A 25,893-nucleotide genomic window follows, 5' to 3' on the forward strand; every position below is an offset into this window, starting at 1 on the left:
ATAAAGAATATTCAACCTTACCTGCTCAAGAAGAGGCCACAGAATTTCACATGTTGCCTTTCCAGGAAGATCCCTGGGAACTTCATCCAAGGTTGCTACATGCAAAGTACTTAACTAAAATCCCATAGTCAGAGAATAGGCACCAGATGAAAACAGGTGTTTAATAATGAGTGGGAGAAACTGTAAGAAAGACTACTAAAATACACTTCTAAAACGGAGGTCCTTTTGTCTGTCAGAAGCATGGGTAGCAAATTCTGAAAACTTCAAAAGGAAGCACTCACTTATTAAACATTTTTTTTCATATGATTCTTTTTGGTCAATGTTTGGCTTTTCATTTTTGCCTCTGTGTGTATTTCAGGGGTCTTTCTTTTTCATTTTGGGCCTATTTGCAGTACATTGCCCAGTGTGAAGTAAGCGCCATTCATTCTTAATTGGAATCTCTTAAAAGCTTTTTCTAAAGAATTTTCAGCCTTTGCATGGAAGGCTGCTGTTTGTTGTTCTGAGGGCTGCTTAACATTATCTTGGGCCTTCTCTCATATAAAAGATACTGCTGACAACAGGACAGAGAAGGGCAGTCTAACAGGATGATTCAAGATCACTCTTAGCAGTTTCATCTACTAAAGGGATTTTGTGTTTTTCAAAATTTCTTCTGCATCTGTAAAGTTAACTTGTATTGACCTGCAAACCTGTTTATGGAAGAGCTGGGTGAGGATGGAAACTTGGAATAAATTAGCACAAGTTAACTGAGCTCATGGCGTGTGTTCCTGTTGGGCTGACTGAGCTGTGTTTCATTTTCCTACAGACTTCTAAGGCAGAATTGTATACATATGTGCACAACCAGTGTTCTGTGCTTGGAGAGTACTTGACTGCCAATTTTTAAAAGAAAACATGAAAAGAATAAAATCAAACATGAGATGCTAAAAAGAATTTAGGATCGTACACTTTTTAAAAACTGAATTCCCTTCAGTCATCCAACCACAGAATGTCAGAACACACGTATACCTTATTTTACAAACAAAGATGTTTTGACTTATAAAGCCATTATAAAGTACTCAAAGAAGAAACCTTTAAAGAACCGTTCTTTTTCCCTCTTTTAAGTGAGCTGAGGTAGAAGTGAGAGTGAAAGCTTTGTGACTTTTTTACTCCTTCAACATATTAATAAATACTTTCAGAGATAATAGTAAATGTCTGTATTAGTCAGCTACAGCTGCTGTAACGAAGTACCCACAGACTGGGTGACTTAACCACAGAAATTTATTTTCTCACAGTTCTGGAGGCTGGAAATCCAAGATCAAGGTATCAGCAGAGTTGATTTTTGCTAAAGGTGTCTCTGCTAGATTTGCAGGTTTCTGCATCCCCACAAGTCTTTCCTTTGGGTACCCATATATCTATGTTCACATTTCCTCTTGTTTTTTAAGGACACTAGTCATACTGGGTAAGAATCTACCCATAAGACCTATTTTATCTTAATTATCTTTTTAAAGGCTATATATCCAAATATGGTTGTATTCTGAGATACTGGATTTAGGAATTCGATGTGTAAGTTTCGAGGGACACAGTTCAGTCCACAGCAGTCCTTAAAAGCAATGTGCTGGGCCAGCTCATCGCCTGGTGGTTGGAGTGGCTAGATCCCACATGATTGACTGTGCAGTTCAGGTCCTACACCTGGCAGCTTGAAAAACACACCAGGCACGTGTGTGTGTGTGTGTGTGTGTGTGCCCAAAATCCTGCAAGGAGGAAGAAATGAAGGTGAAACATACCCATAGGGAGTGTTTTTTCACTTTCTTCTTTCTCTCTTTCTTGCTCTCTCTTTGTCTCTGTCTCTCTCCAGTGAGAGCATGCACTGTCTGACTGAAAAAAATATTTAAAAAAAGGTACAAACCGGGATTCATTAGCAATGTCTCATAAGCATCTTGTATTCATTGTCTTTTTTCTGCTTTCTTCAGTTTCATTGTTTAACAGATCAGTCTCTTCCTCACTCACCCCAACGATGCCATATACTCAATCTATTTGGTAGATGAGTAAGAGGGTGTCTCGAAGGTGATTTTTAATCATGCAAATTAACCAGTATCACTAAGCAGTGCTACTTTGGAAGTGAAGCTTAGGATCTAAAGAGTGTATGGGATAAAATTAGAAAATGGTGTATGTGAACATTCATTCAAGAAATAATTACCACCATCTTGCGACTGGAGCACCAAATTGATTGAGTGTTGTTGAAAATAGAAACAAAAATGCTTATCAGATTCTAATCCCAGTGTCATCAGTGACTACACAAGTGCCACCTGACTGGTTTTATAATCTTTGAGTTCCCTGAATTGAGTCACTCTATTTAGAGAAATGTTTTGCTCCTAAATGTCACTACATATATATATATATTTTTTTTTTCTTTTCTGTTTGGTTTTACTTTGTATGCTTTCATTGTCTTGGATGTTTTTGATATCCAGCAGAGTGACACGTCCCTTGACAAAGAGCTGCTAAAATAAGAAAAAAATGACTAGGGAAGCTAAAGAAGGTTGGTGTTTAAATACCTGTCAAAGGAAAGCCAGACGAGGTTTTTGCCAGGATATGTGGCAGCCCCAGTGAGACAGATTGGTCCTTCGAAGATGATTCACGTGTGACTAACCAGCCACATTTGCCTCCTAGCCCAGGCACATTGTAAAGCAGCTGGCAGGCTTTCCGTGATAGCTTCCTAGCTCTTGTTAGGTTTCACAGGAAACTTGACTGGAGTGGTTGCTTCAAGTGACTCTCATCTTGTCATGGGGCAAAAATGTTTTTTTAAATTACTTAGGCTTTTTTTTCTATATTCGTGATAGCACATGTGCAGGGGGCAGGGCACCTTTTGCAGGATCTGGTCACACTGCTGTCCCCTTCCTCTGTTTCTCCAGCTCATTGGGTTTGGGATATAAAGGCACTATGGATGAGGCCAGCTAGGTTAGAGATTCAAACCATGGTCACCCTATGGCTTCCAGCACTGTGGTTCGGCCCTCTACCAACTGTGCCACCACAGTTAAGCCCCAGTTCCTATTTAATAAGTCCCTCAAGCTGTACAAGCACATAAGCAAGATTTGGATGTTTTAGAATCTAGCCATTCTAGATCCTTTTTTTTTTTTTTTGTGAAGTTTTTTGCTATAGGGCATGTGCACTTGCCAGAAAGACAGAGAGAGACAGAGAGACAGAGAGACAGAAAGCAAGAAATCATCCCCCAGGGGGAACGGCCACACTACAATCCCTTCTCCTCCATTCTCCTCTTGGGATCTTGGACACGCATGTAACACGCACCTGGCATGAGTTTAAGCCACTCAGTCTGGGACTCAAACTGTGGTCAACTACATGGGAGTCCAGCAATATAGCCATTACACCAACTGCTGGTCCCTAGCCATTCTAGATCCTTTCATATAGGATTTAACCCTCTTTGGTAACTTCTGAAGGTATTTGACCTTAGAGGCATCCCTCGGACCAGGAGTTTCCTAGAAGTAAGTTAGATCTTGAAATGGCTGGGCTACAAAGCATCCCCCAAAAGCTGCATACTAGACCCAATTTTTCAGGGCCCTGAATCCAGATCATGATGGGGTGCGCAGCATGAGGGTAGAAGTGTGCAGAAACGCTTAGCCAGACCACATCCAAAAGCTGTGACTCTGCCGTTTTAGTCTTTCAAGGCATTCTGCAGATTAGACTATGCAGAGCTCTCAAGCCGAGAAGGTTAAAAGTCACAGAACGCTGGTGTTCTTCCAAGTAAGAACACTTCACTTGGATTCAAGACATCTTTCAGATTCAGAATTCAAAATCTCAGGGCCTAATAATGAAATCTTGCTGCATACAATGGAAAAAATGTTTAGAGATTTCATTAATTACTGTAGTTTTGCAGTCTGAGTGCAACCTCATTTTTATTGGTGGGCACTCCAGTCCGAGGTGCAAAGAGAATGAGCATGAAGTTCCTGTTAGGGCATAAAATGGGTAAGTGCAGAAGAGACAGAGGACCCTTTGGTAATGATTGCTTCGCCTGTCAGTGGAAAGCTATTCTCGTAATCAAGAGTCAAGGATTTAGTCATTGTCATTGAATTAAAGGTAGTCTTAACTTAAAGTGTGTGGAGCTAATAGAATCATCTCTTTAAGTTTTGACGTTAAGCTTATTTGGAAACAAGAGTAATGCGCAACTTCCTGTGATTGGCAGCTGTGGAAACATGTCTTCTATAGTGCAGGCTTTTCAGAAACCCAAAGAACCACTTGCATCTGACTAGATGCACACAGCTCCTAATTAGGTTTTCAACATGATTCGCTAAGGTTGTCTTAACCCCATAAGCAGCCAATCCTTTGAATATAACTATTTTGGTTTTGCTTTTTAAATTTTTTGTAGATGAAAGACAGTTCAGCAGCTTCTCAGCTCGTGGGAAACAAAGCAAGTCCAACTCTTAATCTATTCTCTCATTATTTTACAAATGTTTTTATAAGAATTATTTTATTTAAATTTATTTATTTATTTATTTTCATTTGACCAGAGAGAGAGAGAGAAAGTCACCAGGTCTGGGACTCGAACCATAATCAGCCAAGTGCAAGTCTAGAGCCAGAGAGAGAGACAGAGAGAAAGAGAGAGAAGAGAGAGAAAGAGAGAAAGCAAGCTGCCAGGTCCGGGACTCAAACCATAGTTGGCATGTGGGAGTCCAACACCCTTAACCACCACCTACTGGCCCCTTAAAAGATATTTTGTGTAAATATTTGTGGGGGTACAATGTGATTTTATACAAATACTGATTCACTCAGGGTCATTAGTAAACCCATCATCTCAAGCATTTGTCATTACTTGTGCTGGAAACATGCAAAATCCTCCCTTTTAGTTACTTTGAGATACGGCAACTTGTCCTCTGTATTCTCCCCACTGTATTTTCTAACTGTAGACATTGCTGTTCTTATCTGTCTGCAATTTTATTTCTGTTAATCAGCATCCTTTCATCCCCCCTCTTCTTTTCAAGTCTCTAGCAGTCATTCTTCATCTCTTTACCTCTATAAGGTCGTTGTTTGTCGTTTTTAATTTGCTGTAAGGCCATGTGCTTGGGGGAGGGATAGTAAGACAGCACTCCCTGGAATAGAGGGGGGTGGCCATGCAGCAATCCCTTCTCCTTCATTCTCCTTTTGTGCCCAGCCAGATGCAGGACTCGAACTGCACAGTTGGCCATGTCGAATACAGCCACCTCAACACAATGCCACTGGCTGGCCTTATGAGGTCATTTTTTCCAATTTCTCCTATATGTACTCTCTCTTACTCTTGTAGGTGATGTCAACCTTCATGCTTTGTCCCTTTTCTTCATCCAGGGCATTTCTGCTACAGAGTAATGATTTCCCTTGAGAGTTAGTTGGTCTCGGCTGCTGCTTGCAGTTCTTAGACCAGGGAGAATGCAGGTATCTATTTTGGGTAGGTACATAGGAGTCTATTTTAGGGATGTTTTTGTTTTCCTGGAGACCTCTAGTAGAGCAGGAAAATATTTTTTCAAAAAAAGAAATTTTGCTCCCCTGCTTGCACCAAATCACAAATAATCTACTCTCTATTTTTATTCTCCTGAAAACCTTTGATTGACTTATTCCATTCACTTGCACGTACAGTACTCTCTTAACCTTACATACAACCCAAATTGTCGGGTTGTATTATCCCATTCTGCCGATGAGGAAGAGACCGAAAGATTGAATGACTAACCTAGCCAACTAGGAAGTGGAGGAACAGATTGTTACAGTGAAACCTCTTTGACCCTGGAAGCCCATGAATTTTCTCTGTAGTATGGATTTTTTATTTTGTAAACATACATAGAGTCATACGAGGTACCAATAGCTAAAGAATTACAACAAATCACCTCTTACTTCTCTGGGAGCATCAATGTCTGTGTCAGCCATCTCTCTGTGTTTGTTTCCCCTGGGATGCTAGTCTAACAAGAGATACTTGATTCTCAGTTGAAAGATGATGTGGGAGAAATGGTGTTTTCTGTTCAGGTTGGAATAAAAATTGGCTGTGAGGGGACCAGCAGATGGTGTGGTGGTCAAGGTGTTGGGTTCCCACATGGCCAACCACAGTTGGAGTCCTGAACCCTGCAGCTTGAAAATCATGCCAGGCACATGTGTATGCTTACCACAAATCCTGAGAGGAGGATGGAGGATAAGGGATTGTGGCATGGCCATCCACTGTGAGAAGTGATTTCTCATTTTCCTTCTCTCTGTCTCCCTGGCAAGTGCACATGCCCTATGGCAAAAACCTAAAAAACAGACCAAAAAACTCCTAAAAAACTGGCTGTGAGTTGCCAGTCTTAAAAAACGATTCCTCGTAATTGAGCATGTTATATTATTTACCCATATATTTGACTCCCCAACACTGGGCTATTACACAAAATAGTTTATGTCGTAGTTCTGTCAGTTTCCGATGTACTCAGTGAATTCAGAGTCTAAAGTATTGACACATATGTAAACATCAGTGGCAAACATCAGTTGTACTTATCAACTTACTTAATTTCAGGTTAACATAATGGCTCCGTAGTTTTATGTATAGTTTTATAGTTTTCTAAGAGATTTATATTCTCATGTGTGATGCCCGAAAAGAGTGGAGAAAAAAAGCAATTTGGACTTAATTTTGTTAGATAGTTTGCCTTTTTTTTATTTCATTAGCGTGAAACAAAATTGCCTTTCCGTCTTCCCCAGTTAGGAGAAAGAAGGTGAAGATTGAAAAAAACTCCAAGATGCTTTAAAAAAAAAATGTATAGAGAGAGAAGGAAATGTCGGTGGAGAGGGTATGAAGTAGCTTTTGAAAAAAATTAATTTTTGCCACTTATCATTGTTTGAAAATAGAAACTTCTTAAGTAATTATATCACATATAAATTCTTCCAGCTGTTTTTCAATAATTTGTCTTGGATAAGTTGTCTTTTTTTTTTTTTTTTTTTTTTTGCCAAGGGCACACACACTGGGGTGGGGTTTGTGAGAAAATATTTCTGATGGGGGATGGCCGTGCCACCATCTTTTCTCGATTTCTCCATCGTGGGCATGCACACACATGTGCTTGGTGTGTTTCTCAGGCCAGTAGGTTCAGGACTTAAACCATGCTGTCAGCCATATGGGATCCAGCTGATTCAACCACCATGCCACCAGCTGGCCTGACGAGCTGTCTTTAAGTGACATCATAAGCGGCAGTGAAGTGTTTGCTCACCTGAAACGTGTGTCAGCAACGTCCATACCATTCTTAGGAGTGTTAATCATCCTTCCTGCTCACTCTGATATTTCCTCATTTCAGACGTCAGTGTTTGTGATATGGTCTTTCAAAATATTTGGAATTCTGCAGAAAGACACTGTTGGAACTCTGTGTGAAAATTCTGAAAACCTTTTAGAATAAATCATGGCCGTATTAGGTCAAGTTTTATAAATTATTGCCATGCATTAATCCCTGACTTAGCTCTTTATTTGGTAAATATTAGTTAAGAACATTTGCAGTGTAGGTATAGTATGGGGGTACCATTAAGAACAAAACTATTTTGGCCCCTGTCTTCATGGGACTCCAGGGACAAGGACTATTATATTTTTTCTTTGTATACTTGCTACCCTAAGCTTGTCTTGAGACCAGACATGGTATGGTAGTAAAACACGACATTCTGCAAGGCCGACCCATGCAGGAAAGTTCCATGTTCATATCCAGAGATCTCCCTCCTGTGCTGGAGTGAGAGTGCCCATGATATAAGGCTGGCTGAGATGGAAGGGTGGGCATCAAAGTGTCAGGACCCTGTTGGGGGTGTTGTCTCTTTGATTAGTTTACAAATAAACTTTAAAAAAAGAAGAAGAAATAAGCTTTAAAAAAAATAGGTGGTCTTTTTTGTCTCAGTAACAACAGCAGTTTAAAAATTTGTATGATGGTGGTCAGCAGGTAACATGGTTGTTAAGGTGCTCGATTCCCCACAAGACTGACCTCCGTTCTAGGCCTGGAGTAAATGGCTTGAAAATCACAAAATCCCAAGAGGGAAGGAGAATGGTGAAGAAGGGGGAAGAAGGGACTGCAGCCTGGTCATCTACCCTGGGGGTGATTTCTCACTTTCCCTCTCTGGCTCTCTGCTACAAGCACATGCGCCCTGTGGGGGGGAAAAAAAACCTTAAAAATTTTTATGGCTTCTGAATGAATGTTAGGTAATAAAAAAAAAAATGTTGCAGGAGAAAAAAAATATGGTAAAAGTGTTCGTATCATTTTTTTAAAAAAAAAATGCTTATTTGACAACTGCAGCGAGCTGTATGGGCCCAGCTGGCAATGGGGGAGGAGGATGGGACATAGCAGAGGGTGGGGGATGGGGAATCAAGGATGGCAAAACAAAAGGCAAGGTACGTAGGACATAAGAACTGGAAAATTATTTGCTGAGAACATGTATGTTGATGTGCTTGATTGAGCCAATGCACAGTGTATTTTGGATGGAAAATTCATTTGTGTGTTGTGATGGTGTATAGTGAATTAATGTAGAGAATGAATAAATTAAAAAAAAATTATGGCCTCTGGACAAGTCAGTGAATGGCAATGAGCTACTTCTGAAGTTCGTTTACAAGCTTTCTTCCATCACATGCTAGTACACATTTCAATGTTCCTTCTGGCCAGATTGAAAATTTTAATAAGAATTATATCAGAAAAGAATTTTGGAATAAGCTGATTGGCTTGAAGTTACCCTAATTGGACTCAGAGGCTTTCCTCATGGTATTGTACCCAAGTCCTGCTGGTACGACGCAGACTCATTTTTCTGGAATGCTAGCTTAACACGTATGCCAATTTAGAGAGAGAAGCAGAACAGAACATCTTGCTAGTGGAATCTCCCCAGTGACTATGTTGGAGATAAACACATATAAAATCAACACTAACAGCTCATTATTAGATAGTTACTAAAACAAACAAGAATATAGCTAGTGGTATTGTTTTTCTCTCTCCCTCTCAAAAGAATTAGGTATAAAATTTAGGAATGTTAATCCTGTGGTTTTCGGTGACTTTTAAATGGTCTCCTGTTTAATTTCAAAGGATATTTCTACCTTTTAGACGGTGTTATGAAACAGGACTAAACTTCTGTGCCCTTTGAACAATTTTTACCCTGATTTACATACACACTCACACACACAATAGATTGCAAAATGATTACCACAATCAAGTTAATTAACAAATCCATCTCTTCACTCAGTTACCTTTTTCTATGGGTGTGTTGGGGGAAGAACATTTAAGCTCTACTCTCTTAGCAAATACCGAGTATAAGATAAAGTGCTATTAACTATATTCATTTTGCTGTTATTAGATCTCTAGATTTATTCATACTATCTAACTAAAAATTTGCATCTCCCCCTCAGCCTCCCCACCCTAGTCTCTGACAACTACTCTCTGTTTCTGCAAGCCTGACTGTTGCAGAGCCATGAACAAGTGAGATGATACAGTATCAGTCTTTCCACACGGCTTGTTTCACTCGGCATAATGTTTTCCAGGCTCATCAGGTTGACACAAATGACAGGCTTTCCTTCTTTTTAAAGCTGAGTAGTATTCCATTGTGTTTACATACCACGTTGTCCTTATCCACTCATCCGTCAGTGGACACTTAGCATTATTGTGACTAATGCCACAGCGAACATGGAGCACAGATATATGTTAAAGATACTTAATTTCCTTTGTGTGTGTGTGTGTGTGTGTGTGTGTGTGTGTGAAATTGGTTTACTGGGTTTTCTAGTAGTTTTATTTTTATTTTGTTGAGGAATCTTCATATTGTTTTCCATAATGGCTGTACCAGTTTACATTCCCACCAATAGGATATTAGTGTGACTTTTTCTCCATAGTCTCACTAACACTTATCTTTTTTGATAAATCCATTCTAATAGGTATGAAGTAATATCTCATTTTGGTTTTAATTTGGATTTTTCTGATGATTAGCAACGTTGGACATCTTTTCATATTCGTATAGGCCATTTCTAAGTGTTCTTTAGAGAAATGCTGTTCGAGTGCTTTGCCCTTTTTTGAATCAGGTTGTGCTTTTGTTGTTGCCGTTGAATTTTAGGAATTCTCTCTATATTCTGGATATTGATCCCCTACCAGATATATGATGTGCAAGTATTTTCTCCCATTTTATGGGCTGCCTTTTACCTTTTTCCTTTTTTTTTTAAGAATTATTTTATTTAACCTTATTTATTGTATTTATTTATTTATTTCAATTTGATCAGAGAGTGACAGAAGAGAAAGTGAGCCACCAGGTCGAGGACTCAAATCGTGGTTGGGCATGTGGGAGTCCAGCACCTTTAACCACCATGCCACCTTCCAGCCCTCCTTTTGCCTTATTGATATTGTCTTTTGATATAACATTTTTTAAAATTTCATGAAGTCCAGATTGCCTATTTTTTTTCTTTATTGCTTATGTATTTGGTCTTATGTCCAGGAAACACTGCCAATGAAATGTCATGAGACCTCTTGTTTCCTAATAGTTTCTAATAGTTTTATAGCTTTGGGTTTTACATTTAGGTCATGGATCATTTCAAATTTTTTTCATATATGGCGTAAGGTGAGAGTCCAACTTTTTTTGTATGTGGATTAACAGTTTTTCCAGCACCATTTGTAGAAAAGACTATTCTTTCCCCCATTGAGTGGTCTTTGTACCCTTGTCAAAAATCATTTGACCATCTGTGTGAGGATATTGGCTCTCTATTATATTCCATCGATCTCTATGTCTGTCTTTGGGCCAGTGCCACACTATTTTGATTACTATAGTTTTATAAAAAGTGTTGAAATCAGTATGCGTGAGTCTTCCAGCTTGCTTCTTTTTCAGGAGTGTGTTGGCTATCCAGGGCTCCTTGAGATTCCTTATGACTTTCAGGATGTTACTCTGAATTTTAACTCACCATTTGGAGGCCATCGTATGTGAGACCCGTAGTAAGAACTAATGCTCAATTGCCACCATGTGAGCCACTGGTGTCACTCACAACCCTGCTCTAGCACACACAGTAGGTCTATATTTGGGTGGATGGCTGCTTAACTAATGTCAGTCTCCCTCATAGAGTGTAAGCCTTCTAATGGCAATAATCTAGCTTATTTTAGCTCACCATTATAGCCCTTTCTCCACAATAATTGCTCAGTAAATTATTAGTGAATGATGCCTTCATTCCATAGGAAGCTCATTTTTCTACTTCATCTTTTTGTGGGTGTCTCCTCCATCTCTTTCCTTGGTTTGTCTGAAACCTGGCTCTCCTCAGCACCTGTCCTTAATGGAGGCTCTTTTGTCCTTTGCCCCTCACACCACAGGGGGCATTGACATTTGATTAGCTCCCCTACCTGATTTCCCACCGCTTTTTGTTTTGGGTATTATGCACATCCTCCTTTGTAGCATGTGGGAACTTCAAAAAGTTCATGGAAAATGGTTTTAAACTAAAAGCGTATTTTGCTGCAAAATACACATTGAAATCCATGCGTAGTTTTTTCATAATATGCATTTCCTATAGACTTTTTTTTAAGACACATGTATTCAGCCTCATGATCAGACTATTACATTTAGCAGTCAGCAGCATGGGTGCAAAAAAGAAAATCTACATTAAAACCCTTTGTTGGAATGCTTTACACTTTCCACAGAACAGAAACTAGAATAACCTGTTATACAATTAGTCACAAATACGGTCCTTGTATTTTCCATTTCCTATAAATTTTTTGATGACTCTGCGCATATGCCATCTTGCTGGGTATTCTCTCACATTTATTTTCCCCATCATCTGACTTCTTGATATCTTTCTCAGATTCACCAAACGAGGTTCAGATTCTCCTCCACCCCAAGCCTCGCTGTGACCTGAGGGAATTCTTTTCCATGCAGTCCCCATGTCACTGATTGGACATCACGCTTCCTGATTTCAACACTTTTTATAAACCTATAGTAATCAAAATAGTGTGGCACTGGCCCAAAGACAGACATAGAGATCGATGGAATATAATAGAGAGCCAATATCCTCACACAGATGGTCAAATGATTTTTGACAAGGGTACAAAGACCACTTCAACCTTTCTCTCCTTCATCTTCAACCTCTCCACCTCTGAGGGCTTCTTGAGCCCATAAACGTGCTCGAGTGTCCTTCACACTTGGTGAACTTAAACAAACAGCAAACAAAACGTTTTCTTTTACTTGATCATTCTCAATGCCAAAAAAGTTCAAGGTTTCTATTGCTCAAAGCCCACTTGCACTGAAATATAATTATTCTCTAGTTTACCCCTGGCCCTCAACAGCTGCTTTTGTTTGGAAGACTCCACCAAATAACCTTAACTCCAACTTGTGGCTTGTGTGCCAAGTAATGCATTTCTGACTGTTGGACCTCTTCCCCTGAATGTCCTGCCAACACCTGAAGTTCATGGTGTCTGAACACAAGTTCAAGGTCTTTCCTCTAAATCCTCTCTCCTTTTGACATGCCACCACACCCTTCTGGGACTTCTCCAGTAAATCCTCCAGTTTGTCTCTTCTTCCTCCATGTTCTCCATGTCCCTCGGATCCATTTGTCATTTCTAGTCTGTTTTCGCTGTTCCTTTCCAAATTCACATGCCTGCGTTGTTACCTGCACTACAAGAATATAAATCTCGGTACCTTGGAGACTCCATATGATTAATTCACATAAATTCTTCTCTCATAAATTGTATTTCCCAGCATCCTGCTTTTTGTCGTATATGCTTGTGGGTTTCATTTCTGCCTTGAGATGGCTTAGAATGCTATGTGTGGTCATTCTCCTCACAGATACCAGCTTTGGGACTTGGTGTGACTGCCAGGAGGCTGTTGGACGTAAGAATGGGGTTAGCCACATTTTCGTACATTCTCAGGACTCTTATTTAGACACCAGCCTTTTGACTTACAGATATTGGTCCAGATTTGATGTGTGTTCTTTATAATATTTATGTCACATTCATCCTGTACAGCAAACTTCATAATCTCGTCAGAGCTACACTTTGGCCACTTATTTGAAAGTTATGATCATTCATTGAATTTTACTTTATAATTTATATATAAGGTCTGCCAGTTCCTCCACTGAAGTTTCATTATCACGTGCATGCTCAGCATAAACAGGGAGTTGGTTACACTAACGTGGGAAAGGTAAAAGTCTCAGGCACTTAGTAGGTTGTCCGCGGGGAATATATGCACTTTTTTTTCCTTTTCACAGACACAGCGCATGCCCACACAGAACTCTTCCCACCCAAGGCTCTAAGTTATGGGAATTGACTGGATTCTACAGGGAGCATGGTAGGAAGTCGTTTGGCTCCTGTCTTGTGTTTCATTTCTCTTGCTCTTTCTAAGTGGTCGCGTTATATCCACTCCTAGAGAAAACCTTCTGCTTATCGTGATAATGGTGAGATTCAACATTTAAAATGATCTTATTTACACTGAAATTGAATTGCCATTTGCAGAGTGACCTTTTTCCTACTCAATGAGAATTTCTTTAAATCCCAAATCTGAGCAGCTCGATTTAATCTGTTGAATGTCCTGCAGCAAGTCCAGGGGATGTTGTTCATGTCAGTGAATCAGGATGTCCCACAGCTGCACAAACATACTCTTTCTGCAGGCCTGTTGGCCGCAAGTTTAAACTCTGGAATTCTGTCAGTGCTTGCAGGCAGATGGAAGTCTTTAGTAGCTTTCTCCCCTTGGGAGTTTAAAAATAATGGTTGTCTCTGGTAGGAAAACAAGTTTTAAAATTGATTATATCAAACTTCTAAAATTAATATTATGGTAAATAAGATTCTGTACCGAGGTCTTTAGTTGGCATGAAGCGAAGAGTACATTCTGCCTGCAGCCAGCATGAAATCAGCTGTGATGGCACTGGGCATTGTTTCAGAGAGCAAACTGTCACCTGGCCTGAGTCTTCGGATTAGTCCTAGCAAGTGGTTGGAGGTAGAAATCAGTTATTATTCATTCGGATTTATGTCTTGTCCCCTCTTAAAATGGAAGTCTACTCCTACCCACTACCTTCCTTTGTACAATAGGCTCTCTGGAGGCAAATTACCTGAGTTTAAATCCCACTTGTCACATGACCTTGGACAAGTCGCACAGTCAGTCTGGGCTTCCCTCACCTATAAAATGGGAAGACATTAATTGTGCCTATTCACATGGTTGTGATGACCATTTGTAAGGCAGTATTCATAAATGAGGCAGAATTTATAAAGCTCTTAGACAGGTCTCCACATGACCCATAGTCTGATATACTCAGCACAAAGCAATATGAAGAATCACAGAGTTTTTGACGTTGGAAAAGAACCTAGAGGTCATTTAACCTGGTCTCCTAGATTCAACAATGAAAAATTGGGGTCTTTGCCCAAGGTCACAGGCTTGCTAAGTAGCAGAGTTGTGTCTAGAATCTAGCCCTCTTCTAGGCTTATAGTTGATCATCCTGACTAGGTGATCAAAACCCAGAACAATGACCTAGATTTATTGTCTATCCTGATTGTGCAATGTCTTCTTTGCTTTTTGTTTCACGAAGAGTCTTACTGTTGTTTTAGAGCTACTAGGAGGTGCTGCCCCTTCTTTGTGAATTTAGCTGTCATATTCCAGTAAAGACAGCCTGGCAGAGTGGGAAATGACTCTAATTAGGAATCAGGGTTGTGCGATGTCTTCTTTGCTTTTTGTTTCACGAAGAGCCTTACTGTTGTTCTAGAGCTACTAGGAGGTGCTGCCCCTTCTTTGTGAATTTAGCTGTCATATTCCAGTAAAGACAGCCTGGCAGAGTGGGAAATGACTCTAATTAGGGATCAGGTGACCTAGACTCTTGTCTCTGCTACTAGTTAACTATATATTTGGAAAGCCACATAGCCTTTCTGGATCTCAATTTCCTCATTTATAAGGGTTTAATATATAAAGGATAATGTGTGGAACTTCTGGGTTAAACATGACTGTGTTCACATAATGGAAAACATTGTATTCAATGCTCTTGTAAATTACATTGCTCAGAAATGCTGGGTGCTCTAAAATACAGAGTAAGTATATTTATATTGACCAACCTCTTTTTTTTTTTTTTGCAGAAAATTAACTTCTTCTCCACTTTTAATCTTGATTAGGTGATCTTCTAATTTAGCACTGCTTCAGGGCAACTTCAAAAGATTGTGGAAAGGTAGATTACTTTTCCAGAAACTAGTCAGGAAAGGGAAATATTATTGACATTTACCAGATAAAGAAAGCAGTAATATTTTTTTCTTAAAAGAAGAGGTATACCTGAAGCTCACTACTTCAAGTGCTGTATCATCTGTTAAGATAGCATGTTTTGATTTGGTAACTAGGTACCCTTGCTTTGAAATACTCATGTACTAAAAATAAGCTCCATAGGTAAGTCTCTCACAGATATCCAGTGAAAGAAAGACACAGGAGAGTGTGTTATATGATTCTGTTCAAGTTCAAGAATAGGCAAAACAGATCAGTGGTAATGTCAGTCAAGACAGTGGTTATCTGGGAGATTGCAGGGGAGAGGGTAAGTATTAATTGGGAAGAAGCACAAGGCAGCTTTTTGGGGCCTGGAAATTATCTACTGAGTTGTCAGAAAAGTTGTGATGCATTTTTGTATAGAAAAACATGTCATGACTTTTCTGATGACCCTATATACGAAGGTATCCTGGCCTAGATGGTGATAGCATGTACAAAATGTATTATTTGTATGTGTTATATCTCATTTCCTTTTTTATTTTATTTTTTTGGAGAGTTTTGTTTTGTTTTGTCTTTTTGCTATAGGGTGCGTGTGCTCACCAGAAAGACAGAGAGGGATAGAGAAACAGAAAGCAAGAAATCACCCCCCAGGGAGGATGACCACACCACAATCCCTTCTCCATTCTCTTTTTGGGCATGCATGCACACGTGCCCAGCGTGAGTTTAAGCTACCAGGTCTGGGACTTGAACCATGGTTGACTACAAGGGAGTCCAGCAACATTACACTATCTGCTGGTCCCCCTCATTTCCTTTTTAAATGCACCACAGTTTTGGTTTCAATGACAGAGGGAAATACTAATCTTAATCCAAATCCCTTTAAATAATTTTATAGTTTCTTTCAAGAAAGGAGGAATGGAAATTGGCACATTGAGAGCTAAGTATGAATAGTAAGTTATAAGAGCAATTTTCTTTCAGGGGGCTGAAATTTCTTCATTATATCCTATTATAGTAATGTTTTCATGTTCTAGTCTTTTTCTTTTCATATAATTTAATTTCCTTTTTTACATTTTGTTCCCTTACTTTTAGAGACTTAAAATGATGATGGTAAATAATGTTTTAGGGGTCAGAAGATAATGCAGTGGTAAAACACAATGTTCTTTCAGGCTGACCAATGTGAGAAGGGTCTAAGTTTGCATCTGGACACCTCCCTGAGGAGGCATGGCATGCGTGTGCCCATGACTTGGGGCTGGCTGAGGCTCAAGGTAGATTGTGGTATCAAGACCCAACTGGGAGTACTTTTTCTTTCTTGCTCTCTGTGTTTTTATCTTGCTATGGAGAAAATAAATAAATAAATAAAAGCTTTTTAAAAATTTTAATTAGGATTTTGACCACCAAAGACCCTCTGCCCAGACTTCACCCTCCTTCTCCCCAGGTCTAGCCAGGAGCCAGGATAAGCCAATCAGCAGCCATCTATATTTGAGTTCTGAGCACCCCCACTCAGGGATTATGACCACTGCAGACCCTCTGCCCAGATTTCACCCTTCTGCTTCCCAGGTTTAGCCAGGAGCCGCTTAGAGCACCCTACTTATTCTGTCTCTTTCCATCTCTCTCTATGTATTTTTAATTTTTAAAAATTTTTAAACTTAGCTATCTGCTGCTCTTTTGTCTTTCCAATTCTTACTTTTCCTCCTACCCCCATAGGATAGGACAATCAGCAGCCATCTATATGTGAGTTCTGAGTGGCCCTATTAATTTTTTTGGCAAAAAAGAAAAAGAAATTATTTTCTTTTTCTTATTGTTTTTGTCTTTTTTTCCCTTGTCTTTTATTATTATTATTATTATTATTATTATTACTTTTCCTTTTCTTTTATCTTTCTCACTTTTCTGCTCAGCCCCCACACACTGATTTTCTAGACAGGTCTAGGTGCTCAGTAGCTAAATATCTGAATGCTTTTAGGGTCAGATTAATCCTCAGTTTTCATTGAATCAACTGTGTAAGGGAGAAAAACGGTATTGTTTACAGACTGCAAGTCACCTCCTTCTGCATTCCTCTGATTGCTCAGATTTAACTCCAAAAAATAAGAAAAAATGTATAATCCGTCAGATAACCAGAAACCACTGCAGAGACACAAGAAATACGAGAAACCAAGGAGTTATCTCTCCTCTAATGAAAAAGAATAACTCCTCTTCCTCCACAAAGAATGCAAGAGAACTCATGGAAATGTCAGATAAAGAATTTAAAATATTCATAGTGACAAAGCTAACAGATTTAAGGAAAGAGAGACAACGAACTTCAGAAGATGGAGGAGAAAAGAAACATTGAGTTCCAGGAGGTGAAGAAGTTCTTGCACAATCTGAAAGAGGAGATACACATCATAAAAAAGAATCAAGTGAAATTATTAGAGATGAAGGCTGTAATACAGGGAATCAAAACTTCCCTTGAAAATATCAAAAGCAGACTAGATCATGCAGAAGATCGACTCTCACATGTAGAAGATAGAACCTCTGACCTAGGAAAATTCACCAAAAAGACTGAGAAAATAACACCAAAAAATGAGAATAACATACGAGTGATACTAAATACCATTAAACACCCAAATATCCGGATCATCAGTATCTCAGAAGGTGAAGAAACTAATAAGGGCATTGATAATCTGTTCCATTAAATCCTTGAAGAAAACTTTCCAAACCTAGAGAGAGACTCAAATATCCAGACCCAAGAAATACGAAGGACCCTACAGAGAATGAACCCAAGAAGGTCTTCCCCAAGGCACATCATAGCCAGATTGGCCTAAATAAACCACAGACAGAGAGAAGATACTAAAATTGGCAAGAGAAATGTCAAATTACTTTCAAAGGATATCCCATAAGTCTAATGTCGGACCTCTCATTGGAAACAATGCAAGCAAAGAAAGAATGGAAAAAATATATTCAAAGTGTTAAGTGAAAAACAATTTCAACCAGGAATACTATATTCAGCAAGATTATCTTTCATAGGGGAAAAAATGACAAAAACATTCTCAGATAAACAAAACCTGAAAGAATTTATCAACACCAGACCAGCTCTCCAAGAAGTGCTGAAGGGAGTGCTACACCAGAAAAATAAGGTGAACACACAGAAATAAGAGTACAAGAAACAACCAAGAGAATGTCCAACTTAATGGTAGGGACAAGTATGGAGTTGAATGTTAACTTTCAGAGTTAAAATGGAACGATCAGACCACAGTAACACCGCAAATTCAATAGAAGAGAGATTAATGACAAGAAATAGGAAGCTATTTGTTGATGATGACATGTATGATAATACCCTTGATTGAGCCAATATACAATGTAAACTGGATGGAAAATCTCATTTTGTATGCTATATTGATGTACCGTAATGTACAATAAATAAATAAATAATGAAAATAAATATGAATAAAATAATAATAAAATAAATTAAAAATTTTAATTCAAAAAATTTATCCATGATTACAACCTTAATACCAATTAATTTTTTTAAAGGAATTATCATCAAATGAATAGCGATTTTCTTCTGTGCCAGCTAAGATCTTTTCTAAATCTAAAATCCTATTATTTTCAGATTTTTAAGTGACAGTATACATTCATAGGTAGAAAGTTTAAAAGTATTCTAATTCTGGGACCAGCATTTGGTGTAATGGCTATGTCACTTGACTCTCATGTAGTTGAACGCAGTTTGAGTTCTGGACCTGGTGACTTAACATGTGTGCATGCATGCCCAAGATCCCAAGCGGAGAATGCAGAAGGAATTACCGTGGCCATACCCTCCAGGGGCGATTTCTTGCTTTCTGTCTCTCTATCTCTCTGTCTTTCTGGCAAGTGCACATGCCCTACAGCAAAAACCTCTCCCAAAAAAAAAAAAAAAAAGTATTCTAGTTCTTGGGGCCATCAAGTCTCATGGTGGTTAAGGGCTCTGGACTTCTATATGGCTGCCTGCGGTTTAAGTCCTGAACCTGGCTGCTTGTTTTCTCACTTTCCCTCTCTCGTCTCTCTCTCTTGCTTGCTTACTTGCTCTGTCCCTCTATGGTCAAATTAAAAAGTAAGTAATTAATTTTAAATAAAATAATTTTTTAAAAAAAAGTATTCTAGTTGTTTTTTACAACTTTCACATTTAACCATCTCATATATTCAAGGACATGGCTTTATAAATTTGTCTTTTTTTTATAAATATGTATTATATGTCTGTGATGAGTACAGCACTGATAACGAGAACATTTTTCTTGACATTATCTTAAAAGGTCAGTCATCCTTGATTTGTTTACTCTGGGATACTAATCCCAGCATGTGTGTGTGTGTGTGTGTGTTACCAGGTAAATATGGAATCCCTCACACAATAACTGTGGATGGATACTTTCTAATGTCAGGCTGCAACTGGTCTCATCTTTTACAATGTTGATTAATGGTTACCTGATTAGGTCATCAGAAAAATCATGAGCATTTTTACATAGAAAAAATATGTCATGACTTTTTCAACAACCCAATATTTGGGTCTGTACTGTGCCAGAAGTATTGAAATGGCAATTTGGTGACCTGAAATGTTCTATTATTGATAAAGTACTGGCAATCAAACATATTAATAAAGGGCGACTTCCCAGCACTTCTTTGAACAGTAGTTTGTACTTTTGATAAAACACTATATTCCCAGAGATCCCTTTGAGCCATTTCCTCACCCCTAAAAACCTAAATCTTTATTTCCCTCCATGCTATCTAATGCCACATTTTAAGATAAAAACTCTACCTTAGAATAGTTTTGGATTTGTAGAAAAGAAGATAGTACAGAGAGTCCTCTTTTATTCCCAAATTAGCTTCTCCTATTGTGAATGTCTTTCATCAGTGTGATACATTTGTCACAACCAAAGAACAACTACTGATACAATATGATTAACTTATCTCCATAATTCTTTAGGCTTTTGCTAGTTTTTCACTAATGTCCTTTCTTTGTCCTAGAATTCATTCAGAATGCCACATTACATTTAGTCGTCACGTCTCCGCAGCTTCCTGTGGCCTGACAGTTTCTCAGACTTTCCTTGTTTTTAATGACCTTGACAGTTTTGAGGTATACTGGCCAGGTATTTTGGAAATGTCCCTTAAATGGGTTTTGTCTGATGTTTTTTCTTATGGTTACAAGGCCGTTGTGGGTTTCGATGTCATTCTCATCATGCTATATCCAGCGTACATACTGTCAATATAATTTATCACTGATGATATTCACCTTGACCATCTGTCTGAGGTGCTTACTGGTTGGATCCCAGTGAATGTATGAGCATAGCAGTGTCGGAATTTTTTACCTGTACCCTACCAGGCATTGTGATTATTCTGTTCATTTTCTCTTCCCTTCTACTGGCTATTCATCTGATCCCCCAAATGGAAGAGATTTGACCCAAGCCAGTGTAAACTCTGATTAGGGAGGCAGTAAAGATCTCCTCTAGACAATGCAAGTAAAGGATATGCTTTAGAACAGGAATCCCTAACCCCTGGGCCATGGACCAGTGCTAGTCCGTGGGGTGTTGGGGGCGGGGCCATAGACCAATGCCCATCTGCTGGGATGCTCCACAGGGGTTGGGCAGTGGGAAGAGAGTAAGGCTTCCTCTGTGTTTCCAGGCACTCCACATTGCTCGCATTGCCATCTGGACTCTGTCTCCTGTCATGTCAGTAATGGTATTGGATTCTCATGGGAGTATGAATCCTATTGTATAATTGTTTCATTTATATTGCAGTGTTGTGGTAGTGGTGGGAATGGGGTGCATAGTGGATGTGGTGCACTTGGGTCATCTGGGACACAGTCCCACTTCCCACACTCCCACTGCCACTAGCCTCGTGTGGGGAAAGATTGTCTTCATCGAAGCTGGTCCCTGGTGCTGGGAAGGTTGGGGACTGCTGCTTTAGAACCATTATCCAGTCTCAGCTGTGATGACTCAGATCCCTCTGACCTTATTATCTACTTGGTTCTGTGCCCAGAAACTGTGTGTGTGCCCCTGTGTATGATAACACATATCCTAAGTCATTGTTTCAGGTGTGAGACATCATGAAAATGTAGGAAATGAAGTTAAATCTTGCCTAAGCACTGAGCTAAATATTTCTTTGCCGTATGTTCTGTGACCTTTAATGGGGAAAGTGGCAAAATTATAAGAGAAACATTAAAAACTATAATATAAATCTATATTGTGATAATCTTAATATTTTATAAGCATAATAAATTACAAAGGCACATGGAAAATAGCCCAGAAACCATATTTTAAGAAAATAAAGGTTGGTCTGCTTGTTTTCTTACTTCTTTAAAGCATATGCTTAGTATAGCAGTCTTATCAAACCATTTAATGGTATTAGAGGGAAGTTGATATTTCTTGTCGTTTTGTTTTGTTTTTGTTTTGTTTTGGGGAGGTTTTTCTACAGGGTGCGTGAGCTCACTGCAAAGACAAAGACAGAGAGACAGAAAGAGAGAAATCACCCCCTAGGGGGTATGACCATGCCGCAATCCCTTCTCCATTCTCTTCTCGGGATCTTGGGCCCACACGCACACGCACCCATTGTGAGTTTAGTCCACTGAGTCCGGGACTCGAACTGCAGTCAACTACATGGGAGTCCAGCAACATAGCCATTATGCCAACTGCTGTTCCAAGGGAAGTTGAAACCATCTTTGTCATCTGTGTTTCTCATAGAGTGGCTATCGGTTTGTATAGAGTCAATACCAGGAGTTCTTTTACTAAGGTTCTTTTCTAAATGCTCTTTCAACTGCAAAATTTATGAGGTGAAATGCCATGCCCCATTTGTCTCACTTTATCAGTGACTGAAATAATTATTTATGGATAAAAAATATATATTTAAAATATCATATAGCTGCTAAATATTATTAAAATATCATAAATTCTCATATTAATTAGATTTAATTTTTGTAAGAACCCTTATTGTTCAGTTTTCAGATCTCAAAGGGAAAACTACCTGAACATGTAATTTATTTTTTATGATAATTGTCTAACCTCATTTATTTCTGGCATATATGGTTTCATTTGCTTAGGAACTCCTTAATTGATAAATTTCCCTCTTAATGAAAAATAAAATCTCTGTGTATTCTCTGCATTCTTACCAATTGGTGGCTGGGGAAGAACTATTAAGTAAGTACTTGTTTCAGTGGGAAGATAGACTGAGCTATGTCAATCAAGTAGCTAATATCTTTATTCAAAATATGCAGTATTTTAAAATGTCAATCTCAAGTGTGAAAAGGAAACTTCTGATGAATGACAGGGTTACTCTTGATAGCATGAAAGTGGATTCAAAAGTTGTCATCAGAAATAGGACATTTCAGCTTTCATTTGGGATTTGCCTGGCACTTTTTTCTTATCTGTGTGTAAATGCAAAATTCTCTAGACTTACGATGAGAGAGTTTATAGAAACTTGCAAATGAATTTTCATGGTAAATTGGTCCAAAAGAAATATTATGGTAGTCAATGGACTGCCAGTATCCTGGATGTCTAGAGAAAAGAGAGTTAATTTCTGCCCATGCTACTCAAAAGCAGGTAACAGCCCTCTTCACTTCCCTGGTGTTAGACAAGTACAGTGACAGTTTGGCCAACTGTCCCAACATGTTCTTTCTAATTTCAAGTGTGGTTTGTTGCAATAGCCCCATCAATTAAAGAAGTCACAAATGGGTTTATTTACCAGGAAAAAGGTTTGTGTGCATGGGTATGTGAGCATGTGCATATGTGTATGTGCGTGTGTGTGCTTCTAATGGCTATCGGCAGTGGCCCAGCCCCTTTTCAGAACTAAGATAAAGCTGGAACTATAAAGGCACAAAGAAAGACAATGGCAGTTAATTTCCTATGCAGCCATAAATTTAACATTAAGGCTTTCCTTCTTCACTCATCAACTACCTGGTTTCATCTCCCCACCTGCTACCTTCTGTCATCTAGAGAATTACTTAATTTTTTCTTTTGTTTATTTTTGACTTGGGGAGAAAAATAGACAGTGTTTCATTTGTTCAGATGGAAAGTAGAATGTTTATGGAGTGACAGAAAACTAGACGTGGGTTGGCAGATAAAGATCCTGACTAGACATGTGTCTGTAGTCACAGAGCTGAATTTGACATGGAAATTTTAGTTCCTAGGTTTGTAATAGCCAGTCCTTTCATATTCTGCAACATTTAAGTTATTAAAAATTAACCCCTGATGTGAGAGTTCAACGTTGAGTCTCCATGAAGAAGAAAAACCATGTAGGTTTGTTCCTAAGGTCAAGGACAGGAGTGGACCTGAAGTAATAAAGATTTTACTTCTTTACTCTGGCTTAACTTCAAATCAGTCTGTCTGCCATCTCTCTCACTCTCTCTATTGCTCTGTTTGAAAGTCGGGTTTGGAGTTGGAACCACTCACAGAAGAATCAGTGCTGGACTTGCATCTCCAGTTTACCCTAGAAACCCACAGACTATGGATGTCTCTGCCTGCATAGACCGAAATTAGAGTAGACCTCCCTAGTGGAAGAAATGGAATTTACCCACGCTTGTTTGGAAGGTTAACTCATCAATGTCAACTCATTTAGTTGTTGGCTTCTCTTGTCCTTTTCCACTGAATTTAAGATATTCCTGGTTCTTATATGTCAAGTGATTTTTCAGTTGAAACAGACATTTTTATATTATGTTATGAAACTTAGGATCTTATTGAAATCTGTTTTAATTGCCTTTGTCTATCACCCCTCCAGCAAGGGAAGCAGTGGGTACCACCTTGTCACTCCCACACCTGAAGGTAAAAACCCAGGTGTTCTCTGGGGATGGGATTGTTCTTGTTACTCCTGGGCAGGAGTGAGATTTCCAGATGCCCGTAGAGTCTCCACTGACCACAGTAGGTGCAGCTTTCTTCCTAGTGGGTGGCGATTTGACACCACTCCCAGTATTAGGGGGAGGGGAGAGATCCCCAGTTATTGCTGGGTAGAGGTGGAAGTCCACCAACACTGGGAGGGTTGCTACATTACCAGCTGGCAGGCATGACAGTCTGGCTGACCTATGATACTGCTCTGGCAGGAGATCTTAGGACTCTGAGTTAGAGCTAGATCTCAGGTTTTTGTTGAGGCTTTTTTTGGTCTGTACCCATTGGTGTTTCTGGGTGGCTGACTTCTGTGCCCAATGGTGTTTCCAGGTTGTGAACTTCTTCAGTTACAAATCTGAGGCACAAGAGATGAAAAGAAAACCAAGAACCTCACCACCGTGTTGTTTTTTGAGTTTTGAGGTCCCAGGCTGGTCTGCCTTCTCTTCACCTCATAGAGTCTTCTTACATTTGTTTTATGCATGACATCTAGGTTTTGTTTTTTTTTTTTTTTTTTTTTTTTTGTGTGTGTGTGTGTGTGTGGGATGGCCATACTATTTAGCAAGAGGAATAGGAAAAAGTAACTCTACTCCATCTTCCTGGAAGTTCTTGCTATTCAGTTTTTGCTTTCATATCATTGCCACTATTTTGTTGTAAACGTTTTAAAAAATACAGAGAAGGAAGAATTGTACTCCGCACCTGTCTTTCACCTAGATTCCACACTTAATGTTTTACTACTTTTTACTTTATTGCACATTTATCCATTTGTACATTCCATCTATCCACTTATCATTTTGGATGGACCTTTTTTCACTCCCCCCAAGTATTTTTCCATGCCTATTATTAGACTTATCTAATTAATTTATGATACTTATGTTTCTCAAGTTGGTGTTCATTTTTTAGAGGTTTTTGCCATAGGTCACATGTGTTTGCTGTAGAGAGAGACAGTTGAGAAAGAAAGTGAGAAATCACCCCCTAGGGGGATGGCCATACTGCAATTCCTTCTCCATTTTCCTCCTGGGATACTGGGTATGCGTCCACACACACCTGGCATGATTTTCAAGCCACCGGGTCCAGGACTTGAACTGCAGTTGGCCACGTGGGAATCCAGCAATATAACTACTATGCCATCCAGCGGCCCCTTTGATAATTATTTTTACATTTCTGTATCTCTAAGAGGAAAACACTGTTTTGGATTTTTTCCCTTTCCTTTCTTTTTTTCCCCTTTTTTCTTTCTTTTCTTCTTCCTTCCTCCTTCTCTCCCTCTCTCTTTTTTCTCTTTCTCTGGTTTTTTCCCTCTCTTTCTTCTTTGACCTTAGATTTATTTTGCCTGTTGTAGAACTTGATGTAAATGGACACACAGTACCTACTCTTTTCTGTGTGACATTTTTGCCATAGTGTCTTTGAGATATATTCATGTTGTCTTATGGATCAACAATTGGAGTGGGAAAAAAAGAACCACTGACCCACTGAGGGGTTCTTTTTTCCCCCCTCCAATTGTTGAGTGCTTGCTTATTGAATAATCCTTTAATTTATCCATTCTTGGTTGCTTCCAGTTCTCTATCATTAAAATTTGATCATTGTGGAGGGGGAGTGTAGCAGCTGGTGTGTGGTTAAAGCACTGGATTCCCACATGGCTAACCTCAGTTAGTTCCAGACCTGGAAGCTTGCTTTCTCACTTTCCCTCTCTCTCAGTCTCTCTCTGATCAAATTAAAAAGTAATAATAATAATAAATTAAATAATTTTTTAATTAAAAAAAATTTATAGTGGGGGGAAGAGTCCAGAAGGTGGCGGGGTGGTTAAGGTATCTGGATTCCTACATGGCCAATTACAGTTCGAGTTTCAGACCTGGTGATTTGAGAATTTATGTTGGTACATATGCATGCGTGCCCAAAATCCAAAGAGGGAATGGAGAAGAAGGGATTGTATCATAGCTGTCACCCCTGGGAAATGATTTCTCACTTTCCCCCT

At 39.1% G+C, this 25,893-nt stretch overlaps 1 protein-coding gene across 1 annotated transcript in view; it reads left to right on the forward strand.

Moving 5' to 3' along the window:
- PHACTR2 (phosphatase and actin regulator 2) overlaps positions 1-25,893 on the forward strand; it is a 193,243-nt gene that overhangs the window by 20,941 nt on the left and 146,409 nt on the right. The gene's annotated exons all lie outside the window — the stretch shown is intronic.

This window comes from Tupaia chinensis, unplaced genomic scaffold, assembly GCF_000334495.1.
Source record: "Tupaia chinensis unplaced genomic scaffold, TupChi_1.0 Scaffold139457_1, whole genome shotgun sequence".
NCBI lineage: Eukaryota > Metazoa > Chordata > Mammalia > Scandentia > Tupaiidae > Tupaia > Tupaia belangeri.